The 17,992-nt window shown below is 49.8% G+C and overlaps 7 non-coding genes and 21 pseudogenes across 7 annotated transcripts; all 28 read right to left on the reverse strand.

Moving 5' to 3' along the window:
- Positions 1-395: 395 nt before the first annotated feature.
- LOC142561587 (5S ribosomal RNA) lies at positions 396-514 on the reverse strand (annotated as a pseudogene).
- Positions 515-1,041: 527 nt separating this feature from the next.
- LOC142561588 (5S ribosomal RNA) lies at positions 1,042-1,160 on the reverse strand (annotated as a pseudogene).
- Positions 1,161-1,685: 525 nt separating this feature from the next.
- On the reverse strand, positions 1,686-1,804 carry LOC142561900 (5S ribosomal RNA; annotated as a pseudogene).
- A 525-nt stretch (positions 1,805-2,329) lies between these two features.
- Positions 2,330-2,448, reverse strand: LOC142562020 (5S ribosomal RNA; annotated as a pseudogene).
- A 525-nt stretch (positions 2,449-2,973) lies between these two features.
- LOC142562126 (5S ribosomal RNA) lies at positions 2,974-3,092 on the reverse strand (annotated as a pseudogene).
- A 528-nt stretch (positions 3,093-3,620) lies between these two features.
- On the reverse strand, positions 3,621-3,738 carry LOC142562504 (5S ribosomal RNA; annotated as a pseudogene).
- Positions 3,739-4,260: 522 nt separating this feature from the next.
- LOC142562966 (5S ribosomal RNA) lies at positions 4,261-4,379 on the reverse strand. The gene has a single exon (XR_012824275.1). It is a non-coding gene; the product is annotated as a 5S ribosomal RNA (ribosomal RNA).
- A 519-nt stretch (positions 4,380-4,898) lies between these two features.
- On the reverse strand, positions 4,899-5,017 carry LOC142561022 (5S ribosomal RNA). The gene has a single exon (XR_012823553.1). It is a non-coding gene; the product is annotated as a 5S ribosomal RNA (ribosomal RNA).
- Positions 5,018-5,543: 526 nt separating this feature from the next.
- On the reverse strand, positions 5,544-5,662 carry LOC142561589 (5S ribosomal RNA; annotated as a pseudogene).
- Positions 5,663-6,188: 526 nt separating this feature from the next.
- LOC142561901 (5S ribosomal RNA) lies at positions 6,189-6,307 on the reverse strand (annotated as a pseudogene).
- A 525-nt stretch (positions 6,308-6,832) lies between these two features.
- Positions 6,833-6,951, reverse strand: LOC142562021 (5S ribosomal RNA; annotated as a pseudogene).
- Positions 6,952-7,476: 525 nt separating this feature from the next.
- Positions 7,477-7,595, reverse strand: LOC142562127 (5S ribosomal RNA; annotated as a pseudogene).
- A 528-nt stretch (positions 7,596-8,123) lies between these two features.
- LOC142562513 (5S ribosomal RNA) lies at positions 8,124-8,241 on the reverse strand (annotated as a pseudogene).
- A 521-nt stretch (positions 8,242-8,762) lies between these two features.
- LOC142562969 (5S ribosomal RNA) lies at positions 8,763-8,881 on the reverse strand. The gene has a single exon (XR_012824277.1). It is a non-coding gene; the product is annotated as a 5S ribosomal RNA (ribosomal RNA).
- A 519-nt stretch (positions 8,882-9,400) lies between these two features.
- On the reverse strand, positions 9,401-9,519 carry LOC142561023 (5S ribosomal RNA). Its single transcript, XR_012823554.1, has one exon. It is a non-coding gene; the product is annotated as a 5S ribosomal RNA (ribosomal RNA).
- A 526-nt stretch (positions 9,520-10,045) lies between these two features.
- Positions 10,046-10,164, reverse strand: LOC142561590 (5S ribosomal RNA; annotated as a pseudogene).
- Positions 10,165-10,689: 525 nt separating this feature from the next.
- On the reverse strand, positions 10,690-10,808 carry LOC142562472 (5S ribosomal RNA; annotated as a pseudogene).
- A 525-nt stretch (positions 10,809-11,333) lies between these two features.
- On the reverse strand, positions 11,334-11,452 carry LOC142561902 (5S ribosomal RNA; annotated as a pseudogene).
- A 525-nt stretch (positions 11,453-11,977) lies between these two features.
- On the reverse strand, positions 11,978-12,096 carry LOC142562022 (5S ribosomal RNA; annotated as a pseudogene).
- Positions 12,097-12,618: 522 nt separating this feature from the next.
- On the reverse strand, positions 12,619-12,737 carry LOC142562970 (5S ribosomal RNA). Its single transcript, XR_012824278.1, has one exon. It is a non-coding gene; the product is annotated as a 5S ribosomal RNA (ribosomal RNA).
- Positions 12,738-13,257: 520 nt separating this feature from the next.
- On the reverse strand, positions 13,258-13,376 carry LOC142561024 (5S ribosomal RNA). The gene has a single exon (XR_012823555.1). It is a non-coding gene; the product is annotated as a 5S ribosomal RNA (ribosomal RNA).
- A 527-nt stretch (positions 13,377-13,903) lies between these two features.
- Positions 13,904-14,022, reverse strand: LOC142561591 (5S ribosomal RNA; annotated as a pseudogene).
- Positions 14,023-14,548: 526 nt separating this feature from the next.
- Positions 14,549-14,667, reverse strand: LOC142562473 (5S ribosomal RNA; annotated as a pseudogene).
- Positions 14,668-15,192: 525 nt separating this feature from the next.
- Positions 15,193-15,311, reverse strand: LOC142561903 (5S ribosomal RNA; annotated as a pseudogene).
- Positions 15,312-15,836: 525 nt separating this feature from the next.
- On the reverse strand, positions 15,837-15,955 carry LOC142562257 (5S ribosomal RNA; annotated as a pseudogene).
- Positions 15,956-16,480: 525 nt separating this feature from the next.
- LOC142562128 (5S ribosomal RNA) lies at positions 16,481-16,599 on the reverse strand (annotated as a pseudogene).
- Positions 16,600-17,125: 526 nt separating this feature from the next.
- On the reverse strand, positions 17,126-17,244 carry LOC142561402 (5S ribosomal RNA; annotated as a pseudogene).
- Positions 17,245-17,770: 526 nt separating this feature from the next.
- Positions 17,771-17,889, reverse strand: LOC142561081 (5S ribosomal RNA). Its single transcript, XR_012823610.1, has one exon. It is a non-coding gene; the product is annotated as a 5S ribosomal RNA (ribosomal RNA).
- Between the last annotated feature and the right edge of the window lie 103 nt (positions 17,890-17,992).

The following is a 17,992-nucleotide window of genomic DNA, read 5'->3' on the forward strand; positions in this document are numbered from 1 at the left end:
TTGATCACTCCGTTTGTGGTTGTTCGCTGTATGCGTGCGTGCTAGTGCTCACAAAAACAAGAGGGCGAGCGCCACATTTTGCGCGCGTTGCAGCCCAGAAGGTGCCACTTTATTGATGCGTTGTCATTGAGCTGTATGCGGGTGTGATAAAAGCGGTTAGAAGCTTGTGCGACTAAATTTTGCATCATTACGTATACCGCTTACCACCGTCATCATTCCGCGTACAATATCGTGTAGTAGCCTGAATATTGTTGGTGTTACACTTCGGCGTTGGCTCTACCAGCAGGCTCCAGTTGAACGTAAGTTACAGAAAATGCAACCACCCACACGTTGTGCAAATGTAAAAAAAAAACAAGACGCCACAGAAGCACGCAATAAAAAAGCAAAAATAACGGTGCCATCAGCACTCGGTGTTCCCAGGTGGTCTCCCTCCCAAGTACTGACCGAGCCCAATGCTGCTTAGCTTCGGGGATCGGACGAGAACCGGCGTATTCAGCATGTTATGGCCGATGGCGAGAATGGGCTGTTTACGACTGCACCTGTATCGTGCTGCTATGTCGTGCAGTCGCCGAATGTATTGCTACAGCATACAGCATGTACGCGGCAGTCTTTCCGTGAACAATACACGCACGCGTCGTGTACGTTGATCACTCCGTTTGTGGTTGTTCGCTGTATGCGTGCGTGCTAGTGCTCACAAAAACAAGAGGGCGAGCGCCACATTTTGCGCGCGTTGCAGCCCACAAGGTGCCACTTTATTGATGCGTTGTCATTGAGCTGTATGCGGGTGTGATAAGTAAGCGGTAAGAAGCTTGTGCGACTAAATTTTGCATCATTACGTATACCGCTTACCACCGTCATCATTCCGAGTACAATATCGTGTAGTGGCCTGAATATTGTTGGTGTTACACTTCGGCGTTGGCTCTACCAGCAGGCTCCAGTTGAACGTAAGTTACAGTAAATGCAACCACCCACACGTTGTGCAAATGTAAAAAAAAAAACAAGACGCCACAGAAGCACGCAATAAAAAAGCAAAAATAACGGTGCCATCAGCACTCGGTGTTCCCAGGTGGTCTCCCTCCCAAGTACTGACCGAGCCCAATGCTGCTTAGCTTCGGGGATCGGACGAGAACCGGCGTATTCAGCATGTTATGGCCGATGGCGAGAATGGGCTGTTTACGACTGCACCTGTATCGTGCTGCTATGTCGTGCAGTCGCCGAATGTATTGCTACAGCATACAGCATGTACGCGGCAGTCTTTCCGTGAACAATACACGCACGCGTCGTGTACGTTGATCACTCCGTTTGTGGTTGTTCGCTGTATGCGTGCGTGCTAGTGCTCACAAAAACAAGAGGGCGAGCGCCACATTTTGCGCGCGTTGCAGCCCACAAGGTGCCACTTTATTGATGCGTTGTCATTGAGCTGTATGCGGGTGTGATAAGTAAGCGGTAAGAAGCTTGTGCGACTAAATTTTGCATCATTACGTATACCGCTTACCACCGTCATCATTCCGAGTACAATATCGTGTAGTGGCCTGAATATTGTTGGTGTTACACTTCGGCGTTGGCTCTACCAGCAGGCTCCAGTTGAACGTAAGTTACAGTAAATGCAACCACCCACACGTTGTGCAAATGAAAAAAAAAACAAGACGTCACAGAAGCACGCAATAAAAAAGCAAAAAGAACGGTGCCATGAGCACTCGGTGTTCCCAGGTGGTCTCCCTCCCAAGTACTGACCGAGCCCAATGCTGCTTAGCTTCGGGGATCGGACGAGAACCGGCGTATTCAACATGGTATGGCCGATGGCGAGAATGTGCTGTTTACGACTGCACCTTTATCGTGCTGCTATGTTGTGCAGTCGCCGAATGTATTCCTACAGCATACAGCACGTACGCGGCAGTCTTTCCGTGAACAATACACGCACGCGTCGTGTACGTTGATCACTCCGTTTGTGGTTGTTCGCTGCATGCGTGCGTGCTAGTGCTCACAAAAGCAAGAGGGCGAGCGCCAGATCTTGCGCGCGTTGCAGCCCACAAGGTGCCACTTTATTGATGCGTTGTCATTGAGCTGTATGCGGGTGTGATAAGTAAGCGGTTAGAAGCTTGTGCGACTATATTTTGCATCATTACGTATACCGCTTACCACCGTCATCATTCCGCGTACAATATCGTGTAGTGGCCTGAATATTGTTGGTGTTACACTTCGGCGTTGGCTCTACCAGCAGGCTCCAGTTGAACGTAAGTTACAGTAAATGCAACCACCCACACGTTGTGCAAATGAAAAAAAAAACAAGACGTCACAGAAGCACGCAATAAAAAAGCAAAAAGAACGGTGCCATCAGCACTCGGTGTTCCCAGGTGGTCCCCCTCCCAAGTACTGACCGAGCCCAATGCTGAATAGCTTCGGGGATCGGACGAGAACCGGCGTATTCAGCATGGTATGGCCGATGGCGAGAATGTGCTGTTTACAACTGCACCTGTATCGTGCTGCTATGTTGTGCAGTCACCGAATGTATTGCTACAGCATACAGCACGTACGCGGCAGTCTTTCCGTGAACAATACACGCACGCGTCGTGTACGTTGATCACTCCGTTTGTGGTTGTTCGCTGCATGCGTGCGTGCTAGTGCTCACAAAAGCAAGAGGGCGAGCGCCAGATCTTGCGCGCGTTGCAGCCCACAAGGTGCCACTTTATTGATTCGTTGTCATTGAGCTGTATGCGGGTGTGATAAGTAAGCGGTTAGAAGCTTGTGCGACTAAATTTTGCATCATTACGTATACCGCTTACCACCGTCATCATTCCGCGTACAATATCGTGTAGTGGCCTGAATATTGTTGGTGTTACACTTCGGCGTTGGCTCTACCAGCAGGCTCCAGTTGAACGTAAGTTACAGTAAATGCAACCACCCACACGTTGTGCAAATGAAAATAAAAAACAAGACGTCACAGAAGCACGCAATAAAAAGCAAAAAGAACGGTGCCATCAGCACTCGGTGTTCCCAGGTGGTCCCCCTCCCAAGTACTGACCGAGCCCAATGCTGAATAGCTTCGGGGATCAGACGAGAACCGGCGTATTCAGCATGGTATGGCCGATGGCGAGAATGTGCTGTTTACAACTGCACCTGTATCGTGCTGCTATGTTGTGCAGTCACCGAATGTATTGCTACAGCATACAGCACGTACGCGGCAGTCTTTCCGTGAACAATACACGCACGCGTCGTGTACGTTCATCACTCCGTTTGTGGTTGTTCGCTGCATGCGTGCGTGCTAGTGCTCACAAAAACAAGAGCGCGAGCGCCACATTTTGCGCGCGTTGCAGCCCACAAGGTGCCACTTTATTGATGCGTTGTCATTGAGCTGTATGCGGGTGTGATAAGTAAGCGGTTAGAAGCTTGTGCGACTAAATTTTGCATCATTACGTTTACCGCTTACCACCGTCATCATTCCGCGTACAATATCATGTAGTGGCCTGAATATTGTTGGTGTTACACTTCGGCGTTGGCTCTACCAGCAGGCTCCAGTTGAACGTAAGTTACAGTAAATGCAACCACCCACACGTTGTGCAAATGAAAAAAAAAAGAACATGACGTCACAGAAGCAGGCAATAAAAAAGCAAAAAGAACGGTGCAATCAGCACTCGGTGTTCCCAGGTGGTCTCCCTTCCAAGTACTGACCGACCCAATGCTGCTTAGCTTCGGGGATCGGACGAGAACCGGCGTATTTAGCATGGTATGGCCAATGGCGAGAATGTGCTGTATACGACTGCACCTGTATCGTGCTGCTATGTTGTGCAGTCGCCGAATTTATTGCTACAGCATACAGCACGTACGCGGCAGTCTTTCCGTGAACAATACACGCACGCATCGTGTACGTTGATCACTCCGTTTATGGTTGTTCGCTGCATGCGTGTGTGCTAGTGCTTACAAAAACAAGAGGGCGAGCGCCACATTTTGCGCGCGTTGCAGCACACAAGGTGCCACTTTATTGATGCGTTGTCATTGAGCTGTAAGCGGGTGTGATACGTAAGCGGTTAGAAGCTTGTGCGACTAAATTTTGCATCATTACGTATACCGCTTACCACCGTCATCATTCCGCGTACAATATCGTGTAGTGGCCTGAATATTGTTGGTGTTACACTTCGCCGTTGGCTCTACCAGCAGGCTCCAGTTGAACGTAAGTTACAGTAAATGCAACCACCCACACGTTGTGCAAATGAAAAAAAAAAGGCGTCATAGAAGCAAGTAATAAAAAAGCAAAAAGAACGCTGCCATCAGCACTCGGTGTTCCCAGGTGGTCGCCCTCCCAAGTACTGACCGAGCCCAATGCTGCTTAGCTTCGGGGATCGGACGAGAACCGGCGTATTCAGCATGGTATGGCCAATGGCGAGAATGTGCTGTTTACGACTGCACCTGTATCGTGCTGCTATGTTGTGCAGTCGCCGAATGTATTGCTACAGCATACAGCACGTACGCGGCAGTCTTTCCGTGAACAATACACGCACGCATCGTGTACGTTGATCACTCCGTTTATGGTTGTTCGCTGCATGCGTGTGTGCTAGTGCTTACAAAAACAAGAGGGCGAGCGCCACATTTTGCGCGCGTTGCAGCCCACAAGGTGCCACTTTATTGATGCGTTGTCATTGAGCTGTATGCGGGTGTGATACGTAAGCGGTTAGAAGCTTGTGCGACTAAATTTTACATCATTACGTATACCGCTTACCACCGTCATCATTCCGCGTACAATATCGTGTAGTGGCCTGAATATTGTTGGTGTTACACTTCGCCGTGGGCTCTACCAGCAGGCTCCAGTTGAACGTAAGTTACAGTAAATGAAACCACCCACACGTTGTGCAAATGAAAAAAAAGGCGTCATAGAAGCAAGTAATAAAAAACAAAAAGAACGGTGCCATCAGCACTCGGTGTTCCCAGGTGGTCGCCCTCCCAAGTACTGACCGAGCCCAATGCTGCTTAGCTTCGGGGATCGGACGAGAACCGGCGTAGTCAGCATGGTATGGCCGATGGCGAGAATGTGCTGTTTACGACTGCACCTGTATGGTGCTGCTATGTTGTGCAGTCGCCGAATGTATTGCTACAGCATACAGCACGTACGCGGCAGTCTTTCCGTGAACAATACACGCACGCGTCGTGTACGTTGATCACTCCGTTTGTGGTTGTTCGCTGCATGCGTGCGTGCTAGTGCTCACAAAAACAAGAGGGCGAGCGCCAGATTTTGCGCGCGTTGCAACCCACAAGGTGCCACTTTATTGATGCGTTGTCATCGAGCTGTATGCGGGTGTGATAAGTAAGCGGTAAGAAGCTTGTGCGACTAAATTTTGCATCATTACGTATACCGCTTACCACCGTCATCATTCCGAGTACAATATCGTGTAGTGGCCTGAATATTGTTGGTGTTACACTTCGGCGTTGGCTCTACCAGCAGGCTCCAGTTGAACGTAAGTTACAGTAAATGCAACCACCCACACGTTGTGCAAATGAAAAAAAAAGACAAGACGTCACAGAAGCACGAAACAAAAAAGCAAAAAGAACGGTGCCATCAGCACTCGGTGTTCCCAGGTGGTCTCCCTCCCAAGTACTGACCGAGCCCAATGCTGCTTAGCTTCGGGGATCGGACGAGAACCGGCGTATTCAGCATGTTATGGCCGATGGCGAGAATGGGCTGTTTACGACTGCACCTGTATCGTGCTGCTATGTCGTGCAGTCGCCGAATGTATTGCTACAGCATACAGCACGTACGCGGCAGTCTTTCCGTGAACAATACACGCACGCGTCGTGTACGTTGATCACTCCGTTTGTGGTTGTTCGCTGTATGCGTGCGTGCTAGTGCTCACAAAAACAAGAGGGCGAGCGCCACATTTTGCGCGCGTTGCAGCCCACAAGGTGCCACTTTATTGATGCGTTGTCATTGAGCTGTATGCGGGTGTGATAAGTAAGCGGTAAGAAGCTTGTGCGACTAAATTTTGCATCATTACGTATACCGCTTACCACCGTCATCATTCCGAGTACAATATCGTGTAGTGGCCTGAATATTGTTGGTGTTACACTTCGGCGTTGGCTCTACCAGCAGGCTCCAGTTGAACGTAAGTTACAGTAAATGCAACCACCCACACGTTGTGCAAATGAAAAAAAAAAACAAGACGTCACAGAAGCACGCAATAAAAAAGCAAAAAGAACGGTGCCATGAGCACTCGGTGTTCCCAGGTGGTCTCCCTCCCAAGTACTGACCGAGCCCAATGCTGCTTAGCTTCGGGGATCGGACGAGAACCGGCGTATTCAACATGGTATGGCCGATGGCGAGAATGTGCTGTTTACGACTGCACCTTTATCGTGCTGCTATGTTGTGCAGTCGCCGAATGTATTCCTACAGCATACAGCACGTACGCGGCAGTCTTTCCGTGAACAATACACGCACGCGTCGTGTACGTTGATCACTCCGTTTGTGGTTGTTCGCTGCATGCGTGCGTGCTAGTGCTCACAAAAGCAAGAGGGCGAGCGCCAGATCTTGCGCGCGTTGCAGCCCACAAGGTGCCACTTTATTGATGCGTTGTCATTGAGCTGTATGCGGGTGTGATAAGTAAGCGGTTAGAAGCTTGTGCGACTATATTTTGCATCATTACGTATACCGCTTACCACCGTCATCATTCCGCGTACAATATCGTGTAGTGGCCTGAATATTGTTGGTGTTACACTTCGGCGTTGGCTCTACCAGCAGGCTCCAGTTGAACGTAAGTTACAGTAAATGCAACCACCCACACGTTGTGCAAATGAAAAAAAAAACAAGACGTCACAGAAGCACGCAATAAAAAAGCAAAAAGAACGGTGCCATCAGCACTCGGTGTTCCCAGGTGGTCCCCCTCCCAAGTACTGACCGAGCCCAATGCTGAATAGCTTCGGGGATCGGACGAGAACCGGCGTATTCAGCATGGTATGGCCGATGGCGAGAATGTGCTGTTTACAACTGCACCTGTATCGTGCTGCTATGTTGTGCAGTCACCGAATGTATTGCTACAGCATACAGCACGTACGCGGCAGTCTTTCCGTGAACAATACACGCACGCGTCGTGTACGTTGATCACTCCGTTTGTGGTTGTTCGCTGCATGCGTGCGTGCTAGTGCTCACAAAAGCAAGAGGGCGAGCGCCAGATCTTGCGCGCGTTGCAGCCCACAAGGTGCCACTTTATTGATTCGTTGTCATTGAGCTGTATGCGGGTGTGATAAGTAAGCGGTTAGAAGCTTGTGCGACTAAATTTTGCATCATTACGTATACCGCTTACCACCGTCATCATTCCGCGTACAATATCGTGTAGTGGCCTGAATATTGTTGGTGTTACACTTCGGCGTTGGCTCTACCAGCAGGCTCCAGTTGAACGTAAGTTACAGTAAATGCAACCACCCACACGTTGTGCAAATGAAAATAAAAAACAAGACGTCACAGAAGCACGCAATAAAAAGCAAAAAGAACGGTGCCATCAGCACTCGGTGTTCCCAGGTGGTCCCCCTCCCAAGTACTGACCGAGCCCAATGCTGAATAGCTTCGGGGATCAGACGAGAACCGGCGTATTCAGCATGGTATGGCCGATGGCGAGAATGTGCTGTTTACAACTGCACCTGTATCGTGCTGCTATGTTGTGCAGTCACCGAATGTATTGCTACAGCATACAGCACGTACGCGGCAGTCTTTCCGTGAACAATACACGCACGCGTCGTGTACGTTCATCACTCCGTTTGTGGTTGTTCGCTGCATGCGTGCGTGCTAGTGCTCACAAAAACAAGAGCGCGAGCGCCACATTTTGCGCGCGTTGCAGCCCACAAGGTGCCACTTTATTGATGCGTTGTCATTGAGCTGTATGCGGGTGTGATAAGTAAGCGGTTAGAAGCTTGTGCGACTAAATTTTGCATCATTACGTTTACCGCTTACCACCGTCATCATTCCGCGTACAATATCATGTAGTGGCCTGAATATTGTTGGTGTTACACTTCGGCGTTGGCTCTACCAGCAGGCTCCAGTTGAACGTAAGTTACAGTAAATGCAACCACCCACACGTTGTGCAAATGAAAAAAAAAAGAACATGACGTCACAGAAGCAGGCAATAAAAAAGCAAAAAGAACGGTGCAATCAGCACTCGGCGTTCCCAGGTGGTCTCCCTTCCAAGTACTGACCGACCCAATGCTGCTTAGCTTCGGGGATCGGACGAGAACCGGCGTATTTAGCATGGTATGGCCAATGGCGAGAATGTGCTGTATACGACTGCACCTGTATCGTGCTGCTATGTTGTGCAGTCGCCGAATTTATTGCTACAGCATACAGCACGTACGCGGCAGTCTTTCCGTGAACAATACACGCACGCATCGTGTACGTTGATCACTCCGTTTATGGTTGTTCGCTGCATGCGTGTGTGCTAGTGCTTACAAAAACAAGAGGGCGAGCGCCACATTTTGCGCGCGTTGCAGCACACAAGGTGCCACTTTATTGATGCGTTGTCATTGAGCTGTAAGCGGGTGTGATACGTAAGCGGTTAGAAGCTTGTGCGACTAAATTTTGCATCATTACGTATACCGCTTACCACCGTCATCATTCCGCGTACAATATCGTGTAGTGGCCTGAATATTGTTGGTGTTACACTTCGCCGTTGGCTCTACCAGCAGGCTCCAGTTGAACGTAAGTTACAGTAAATGCAACCACCCACACGTTGTGCAAATGAAAAAAAAAGGCGTCATAGAAGCAAGTAATAAAAAAGCAAAAAGAACGCTGCCATCAGCACTCGGTGTTCCCAGGTGGTCGCCCTCCCAAGTACTGACCGAGCCCAATGCTGCTTAGCTTCGGGGATCGGACGAGAACCGGCGTATTCAGCATGGTATGGCCAATGGCGAGAATGTGCTGTTTACGACTGCACCTGTATCGTGCTGCTATGTTGTGCAGTCGCCGAATGTATTGCTACAGCATACAGCACGTACGCGGCAGTCTTTCCGTGAACAATACACGCACGCATCGTGTACGTTGATCACTCCGTTTATGGTTGTTCGCTGCATGCGTGTGTGCTAGTGCTTACAAAAACAAGAGGGCGAGCGCCACATTTTGCGCGCGTTGCAGCCCACAAGGTGCCACTTTATTGATGCGTTGTCATTGAGCTGTATGCGGGTGTGATACGTAAGCGGTTAGAAGCTTGTGCGACTAAATTTTACATCATTACGTATACCGCTTACCACCGTCATCATTCCGCGTACAATATCGTGTAGTGGCCTGAATATTGTTGGTGTTACACTTCGCCGTGGGCTCTACCAGCAGGCTCCAGTTGAACGTAAGTTACAGTAAATGAAACCACCCACACGTTGTGCAAATGAAAAAAAAGGCGTCATAGAAGCAAGTAATAAAAAACAAAAAGAACGGTGCCATCAGCACTCGGTGTTCCCAGGTGGTCGCCCTCCCAAGTACTGACCGAGCCCAATGCTGCTTAGCTTCGGGGATCGGACGAGAACCGGCGTAGTCAGCATGGTATGGCCGATGGCGAGAATGTGCTGTTTACGACTGCACCTGTATGGTGCTGCTATGTTGTGCAGTCGCCGAATGTATTGCTACAGCATACAGCACGTACGCGGCAGTCTTTCCGTGAACAATACACGCACGCGTCGTGTACGTTGATCACTCCGTTTGTGGTTGTTCGCTGCATGCGTGCGTGCTAGTGCTCACAAAAACAAGAGGGCGAGCGCCAGATTTTGCGCGCGTTGCAACCCACAAGGTGCCACTTTATTGATGCGTTGTCATCGAGCTGTATGCGGGTGTGATAAGTAAGCGGTAAGAAGCTTGTGCGACTAAATTTTGCATCATTACGTATACCGCTTACCACCGTCATCATTCCGAGTACAATATCGTGTAGTGGCCTGAATATTGTTGGTGTTACACTTCGGCGTTGGCTCTACCAGCAGGCTCCAGTTGAACGTAAGTTACAGTAAATGCAACCACCCACACGTTGTGCAAATGAAAAAAAAAGACAAGACGTCACAGAAGCACGAAACAAAAAAGCAAAAAGAACGGTGCCATCAGCACTCGGTGTTCCCAGGTGGTCTCCCTCCCAAGTACTGACCGAGCCCAATGCTGCTTAGCTTCGGGGATCGGACGAGAACCGGCGTATTCAGCATGTTATGGCCGATGGCGAGAATGGGCTGTTTACGACTGCACCTGTATCGTGCTGCTATGTCGTGCAGTCGCCGAATGTATTGCTACAGCATACAGCACGTACGCGGCAGTCTTTCCGTGAACAATACACGCACGCGTCGTGTACGTTGATCACTCCGTTTGTGGTTGTTCGCTGTATGCGTGCGTGCTAGTGCTCACAAAAACAAGAGGGCGAGCGCCACATTTTGCGCGCGTTGCAGCCCACAAGGTGCCACTTTATTGATGCGTTGTCATTGAGCTGTATGCGGGTGTGATAAGTAAGCGGTAAGAAGCTTGTGCGACTAAATTTTGCATCATTACGTATACCGCTTACCACCGTCATCATTCCGAGTACAATATCGTGTAGTGGCCTGAATATTGTTGGTGTTACACTTCGGCGTTGGCTCTACCAGCAGGCTCCAGTTGAACGTAAGTTACAGTAAATGCAACCACCCACACGTTGTGCAAATGAAAAAAAAGACAAGACGTCACAGAAGCACGAAACAAAAAAGCAAAAAGAACGGTGCCAACAGCACTCGGTGTTCCCAGGTGGTCTTCCTCCCAAGTACTGACCGAGCCCAATGCTGCTTAGCTTCGGGTATCGAACGAGAACCGGCGTATTCAGCATCGTATGGCCGATGGCGAGAATGTGCTGTTTACGACTGCACCTGTATCGTGCTGCTATGTTGTGCAGTCGCCGAATGTATTGCTACAGCATACAGCACGTACGCGGCAGTCTTTCCGTGAACAATACACGCACGCGTCGTGTACGTTGATCACTCCGTTTGTGGTTGTTCGCTGCATGCGTGCTTGCTAGTGCTCACAAAAACAAGAGGGCGAGCGCCACATTTTGCGCGCGTTGCAGCCCACAAGGTGCCACTTTATTGATGCGTTGTCATTGAGCTGTATGCGGGTGTGATAAGTAAGCGGTTAGAAGCTTGTGCGACTAAATTTTGCATCATTACGTATACCGCTTACCACCGTCATCATTCCGCGTACAATATCGTGTGTTGGCCGGAATATTGTTGGTGTTACACTTCGGCGTTGGCTCTACCAGCAGGCTCCAGTTGAACGTAAGTTACAGTAAATGCAACCACCCACACGTTGTGCAAATGAAAAAAAAAACAAGACGTCACAGAAGCACGCAATAAAAAAGCAAAAAGAACGGTGCCATGAGCACTCGGTGTTCCCAGGTGGTCTCCCTCCCAAGTACTGACCGAGCCCAATGCTGCTTAGCTTCGGGGATCGGACGAGAACCGGCGTATTCAACATGGTATGGCCGATGGCGAGAATGTGCTGTTTACGACTGCACCTTTATCGTGCTGCTATGTTGTGCAGTCGCCGAATGTATTCCTACAGCATACAGCACGTACGCGGCAGTCTTTCCGTGAACAATACACGCACGCGTCGTGTACGTTGATCACTCCGTTTGTGGTTGTTCGCTGCATGCGTGCGTGCTAGTGCTCACAAAAGCAAGAGGGCGAGCGCCAGATCTTGCGCGCGTTGCAGCCCACAAGGTGCCACTTTATTGATGCGTTGTCATTGAGCTGTATGCGGGTGTGATAAGTAAGCGGTTAGAAGCTTGTGCGACTAAATTTTGCATCATTACGTATACCGCTTACCACCGTCATCATTCCGCGTACAATATCGTGTAGTGGCCTGAATATTGTTGGTGTTACACTTCGGCGTTGGCTCTACCAGCAGGCTCCAGTTGAACGTAAGTTGCAGTAAATGCAACCACCCACACGTTGTGCAAATGAAAAAAAAAACAAGACGTCACAGAAGCACGCAATAAAAAAGCAAAAAGAACGGTGCCATCAGCACTCGGTGTTCCCAGGTGGTCCCCCTCCCAAGTACTGACCGAGCCCAATGCTGAATAGCTTCGGGGATCGGACGAGAACCGGCGTATTCAGCATGGTATGGCCGATGGCGAGAATGTGCTGTTTACAACTGCACCTGTATCGTGCTGCTATGTTGTGCAGTCACCGAATGTATTGCTACAGCATACAGCACGTACGCGGCAGTCTTTCCGTGAACAATACACGCACGCATCGTGTACGTTGATCACTCCGTTTATGGTTGTTCGCTGCATGCGTGTGTGCTAGTGCTTACAAAAACAAGAGGGCGAGCGCCACATTTTGCGCGCGTTGCAGCACACAAGGTGCCACTTTATTGATGCGTTGTCATTGAGCTGTAAGCGGGTGTGATACGTAAGCGGTTAGAAGCTTGTGCGACTAAATTTTGCATCATTACGTATACCGCTTACCACCGTCATCATTCCGCGTACAATATCGTGTAGTGGCCTGAATATTGTTGGTGTTACACTTCGCCGTTGGCTCTACCAGCAGGCTCCAGTTGAACGTAAGTTACAGTAAATGCAACCACCCACACGTTGTGCAAATGAAAAAAAAAAGGCGTCATAGAAGCAAGTAATAAAAAAGCAAAAAGAACGCTGCCATCAGCACTCGGTGTTCCCAGGTGGTCGCCCTCCCAAGTACTGACCGAGCCCAATGCTGCTTAGCTTCGGGGATCGGACGAGAACCGGCGTATTCAGCATGGTATGGCCAATGGCGAGAATGTGCTGTTTATGACTGCACCTGTATCGTGCTGCTATGTTGTGCAGTCGCCGAATGTATTGCTACAGCATACAGCACGTACGCGGCAGTCTTTCCGTGAACAATACACGCACGCATCGTGTACGTTGATCACTCCGTTTATGGTTGTTCGCTGCATGCGTGTGTGCTAGTGCTTACAAAAACAAGAGGGCGAGCGCCACATTTTGCGCGCGTTGCAGCCCACAAGGTGCCACTTTATTGATGCGTTGTCATTGAGCTGTATGCGGGTGTGATACGTAAGCGGTTAGAAGCTTGTGCGACTAAATTTTACATCATTACGTATACCGCTTACCACCGTCATCATTCCGCGTACAATATCGTGTAGTGGCCTGAATATTGTTGGTGTTACACTTCGCCGTGGGCTCTACCAGCAGGCTCCAGTTGAACGTAAGTTACAGTAAATGAAACCACCCACACGTTGTGCAAATGAAAAAAAAAGGCGTCATAGAAGCAAGTAATAAAAAACAAAAAGAACGGTGCCATCAGCACTCGGTGTTCCCAGGTGGTCGCCCTCCCAAGTACTGACCGAGCCCAATGCTGCTTAGCTTCGGGGATCGGACGAGAACCGGCGTAGTCAGCATGGTATGGCCGATGGCGAGAATGTGCTGTTTACGACTGCACCTGTATGGTGCTGCTATGTTGTGCAGTCGCCGAATGTATTGCTACAGCATACAGCACGTACGCGGCAGTCTTTCCGTGAACAATACACGCACGCGTCGTGTACGTTGATCACTCCGTTTGTGGTTGTTCGCTGCATGCGTGCGTGCTAGTTCTCACAAAAACAAGAGGGCGAGCGCCAGATTTTGCGCGCGTTGCAACCCACAAGGTGCCACTTTATTGATGCGTTGTCATCGAGCTGTATGCGGGTGTGATAAGTAAGCGCTTAGAAGCTTGTGCGACTAAATTTTGCATCATTACGTATACCGCTTACCACCGTCATCATTCCGCGTACAATATCGTGTAGTGGCCTGAATATTGTTGGTGTTACACTTCGGCGTTGGCTCTACCAGCAGGCTCCAGTTGAACGTAAGTTACAGAAAATGCAACCACCCACACGTTGTGCAAATGTAAAAAAAAAAACAAGACGCCACAGAAGCACGCAATAAAAAAGCAAAAATAACGGTGCCATCAGCACTCGGTGTTCCCAGGTGGTCTCCCTCCCAAGTACTGACCGAGCCCAATGCTGCTTAGCTTCGGGGATCGGACGAGAACCGGCGTATTCAGCATGTTATGGCCGATGGCGAGAATGGGCTGTTTACGACTGCACCTGTATCGTGCTGCTATGTCGTGCAGTCGCCGAATGTATTGCTACAGCATACAGCATGTACGCGGCAGTCTTTCCGTGAACAATACACGCACGCGTCGTGTACGTTGATCACTCCGTTTGTGGTTGTTCGCTGTATGCGTGCGTGCTAGTGCTCACAAAAACAAGAGGGCGAGCGCCACATTTTGCGCGCGTTGCAGCCCACAAGGTGCCACTTTATTGATGCGTTGTCATTGAGCTGTATGCGGGTGTGATAAGTAAGCGGTAAGAAGCTTGTGCGACTAAATTTTGCATCATTACGTATACCGCTTACCACCGTCATCATTCCGAGTACAATATCGTGTAGTGGCCTGAATATTGTTGGTGTTACACTTCGGCGTTGGCTCTACCAGCAGGCTCCAGTTGAACGTAAGTTACAGTAAATGCAACCACCCACACGTTGTGCAAATGAAAAAAAAAGACAAGACGTCACAGAAGCACGAAACAAAAAAGCAAAAAGAACGGTGCCAACAGCACTCGGTGTTCCCAGGTGGTCTTCCTCCCAAGTACTGACCGAGCCCAATGCTGCTTAGCTTCGGGTATCGAACGAGAACCGGCGTATTCAGCATCGTATGGCCGATGGCGAGAATGTGCTGTTTACGACTGCACCTGTATCGTGCTGCTATGTTGTGCAGTCGCCGAATGTATTGCTACAGCATACAGCACGTACGCGGCAGTCTTTCCGTGAACAATACACGCACGCGTCGTGTACGTTGATCACTCCGTTTGTGGTTGTTCGCTGCATGCGTGCTTGCTAGTGCTCACAAAAACAAGAGGGCGAGCGCCACATTTTGCGCGCGTTGCAGCCCACAAGGTGCCACTTTATTGATGCGTTGTCATTGAGCTGTATGCGGGTGTGATAAGTAAGCGGTTAGAAGCTTGTGCGACTAAATTTTGCATCATTACGTATACCGCTTACCACCGTCATCATTCCGCGTACAATATCGTGTGTTGGCCGGAATATTGTTGGTGTTACACTTCGGCGTTGGCTCTACCAGCAGGCTCCAGTTGAACGTAAGTTACAGTAAATGCAACCACCCACACGTTGTGCAAATGAAAAAAAAAACAAGACGTCACAGAAGCACGCAATAAAAAAGCAAAAAGAACGGTGCCATGAGCACTCGGTGTTCCCAGGTGGTCTCCCTCCCAAGTACTGACCGAGCCCAATGCTGCTTAGCTTCGGGGATCGGACGAGAACCGGCGTATTCAACATGGTATGGCCGATGGCGAGAATGTGCTGTTTACGACTGCACCTTTATCGTGCTGCTATGTTGTGCAGTCGCCGAATGTATTCCTACAGCATACAGCACGTACGCGGCAGTCTTTCCGTGAACAATACACGCACGCGTCGTGTACGTTGATCACTCCGTTTGTGGTTGTTCGCTGCATGCGTGCGTGCTAGTGCTCACAAAAGCAAGAGGGCGAGCGCCAGATCTTGCGCGCGTTGCAGCCCACAAGGTGCCACTTTATTGATGCGTTGTCATTGAGCTGTATGCGGGTGTGATAAGTAAGCGGTTAGAAGCTTGTGCGACTAAATTTTGCATCATTACGTATACCGCTTACCACCGTCATCATTCCGCGTACAATATCGTGTAGTGGCCTGAATATTGTTGGTGTTACACTTCGGCGTTGGCTCTACCAGCAGGCTCCAGTTGAACGTAAGTTACAGTAAATGCAACCACCCACACGTTGTGCAAATGAAAAAAAAAACAAGACGTCACAGAAGCACGCAATAAAAAAGCAAAAAGAACGGTGCCATCAGCACTCGGTGTTCGCAGGTGGTCCCCCTCCCAAGTACTGACCGAGCCCAATGCTGAATAGCTTCGGGGATCGGACGAGAACCGGCGTATTCAGCATGGTATGGCCGATGGCGAGAATGTGCTGTTTACAACTGCACCTGTATCGTGCTGCTATGTTGTGCAGTCACCGAATGTATTGCTACAGCATACAGCACGTACGCGGCAGTCTTTCCGTGAACAATACACGCACGCGTCGTGTACGTTGATCACTCCGTTTGTGGTTGTTCGCTGCATGCGTGCGTGCTAGTGCTCACAAAAGCAAGAGGGCGAGCGCCAGATCTTGCGCGCGTTGCAGCCCACAAGGTGCCACTTTATTGATTCGTTGTCATTGAGCTGTATGCGGGTGTGATAAGTAAGCGGTTAGAAGCTTGTGCGACTAAATTTTGCATCATTACGTATACCGCTTACCACCGTCATCATTCCGCGTACAATATCGTGTAGTGGCCTGAATATTGTTGGTGTTACACTTCGGCGTTGGCTCTACCAGCAGGCTCCAGTTGAACGTAAGTTACAGTAAATGCAACCACCCACACGTTGTGCAAATGAAAATAAAAAACAAGACGTCACAGAAGCACGCAATAAAAAGCAAAAAGAACGGTGCCATCAGCACTCGGTGTTCCCAGGTGGTCCCCCTCCCAAGTACTGACCGAGCCCAATGCTGAATAGCTTCGGGGATCAGACGAGAACCGGCGTATTCAGCATGGTATGGCCGATGGCGAGAATGTGCTGTTTACAACTGCACCTGTATCGTGCTGCTATGTTGTGCAGTCACCGAATGTATTGCTACAGCATACAGCACGTACGCGGCAGTCTTTCCGTGAACAATACACGCACGCGTCGTGTACGTTGATCACTCCGTTTGGGGTTGTTCGCTGCATGCGTGCGTGCTAGTGCTCACAAAAACAAGAGGGCGAGCGCCACATTTCGCGCGCGTTGCAGCCCACAAGGTGCCACTTTATTGATGCGTTGTCATTGAGCTGTATGCGGGTGTGATAAGTAAGCGGTTAGAAGCTTGTGCGACTAAATTTTGCATCATTACGTATACCGCTTACCACCGTCATCATTCCGCGCACAATATCGTGCAGTGGCCTGAATATTGTTGGTGTTACACTTCGGCGTTGGCTCTACCAGCTGGCTCCAGTTGAACGTAAGTTACAGTAAATGCAACCACCCACACGTTGTGCAAATGAAAAAAAAAAACAAGACGTCACAGAAGCACGCAATAAAAAAGCAAAAAGAACGGTGCCATCAGCACTCGGTGTTCCCAGGTGGTCGCCCTCCCAAGTACTGACCGAGCCCAATGCTGCTTAGCTTCGGGGATCGGACGAGAACCGGCGTATTCTGCATGGTATGGCCGATGGCGAGAATGTGCTGTTTACAACTGCACCTGTATCGTGCTGCTATGTTGTGCAGTCGCCGAATGTATTGCTACAGCATACAGCACGTACGCGGCAGTCTTTCCGTGAACAATACACGCACGCGTCGTGTACGTTGATCACTCCGTTTGTGGTTGTTCGCTGCAAGCGTGCTTGCTAGTGCTCACAAAAACAAGAGGGCGAGCGCCACATTTTGCGCGCGTTGCAGCCCACAAGGTGCCACTTTATTGATGCGTTGTCATTGAGCTGTATGCGGGTGTGATAAGTAAGCGGTTAGAAGCTTGTGCGACTAAATTTTGCATCATTACGTATACCGCTTACCACCGTCATCATTCCGCGTACAATATCGTGTGTTGGCCGGAATATTGTTGGTGTTACACTTCGGCGTTGGCTCTACCAGCAGGCTCCAGTTGAACGTAAGTTACAGTAAATGCAACCACCCACACGTTCTGCAAATGAAAAAAAAAAACAAGACGTCACAGAAGCACGCAATAAAAAACCAAAAAGAACGGTGCCATCAGCACTCGGTGTTCCCAGGTGGTCTCCCTCCCAAGTACTGACCGAGCCCAATGCTGCTTAGCTTCGGGGATCGGACGAGAACCGGCGTATTCAGCATGGTTTGGCCGATGGCGAGAATGTGCTGTTTACGACTGCACCTGTATCGTGCTGCTATGTTGTGCAGTCGCCGAATGTATTGCTACAGCATACAGCACGTACGCGGCAGTCTTTCCGTG

The sequence above is a fragment of the Dermacentor variabilis genome, chromosome 10, assembly GCF_050947875.1.
Source record: "Dermacentor variabilis isolate Ectoservices chromosome 10, ASM5094787v1, whole genome shotgun sequence".
Classification (NCBI taxonomy): domain Eukaryota; kingdom Metazoa; phylum Arthropoda; class Arachnida; order Ixodida; family Ixodidae; genus Dermacentor; species Dermacentor variabilis.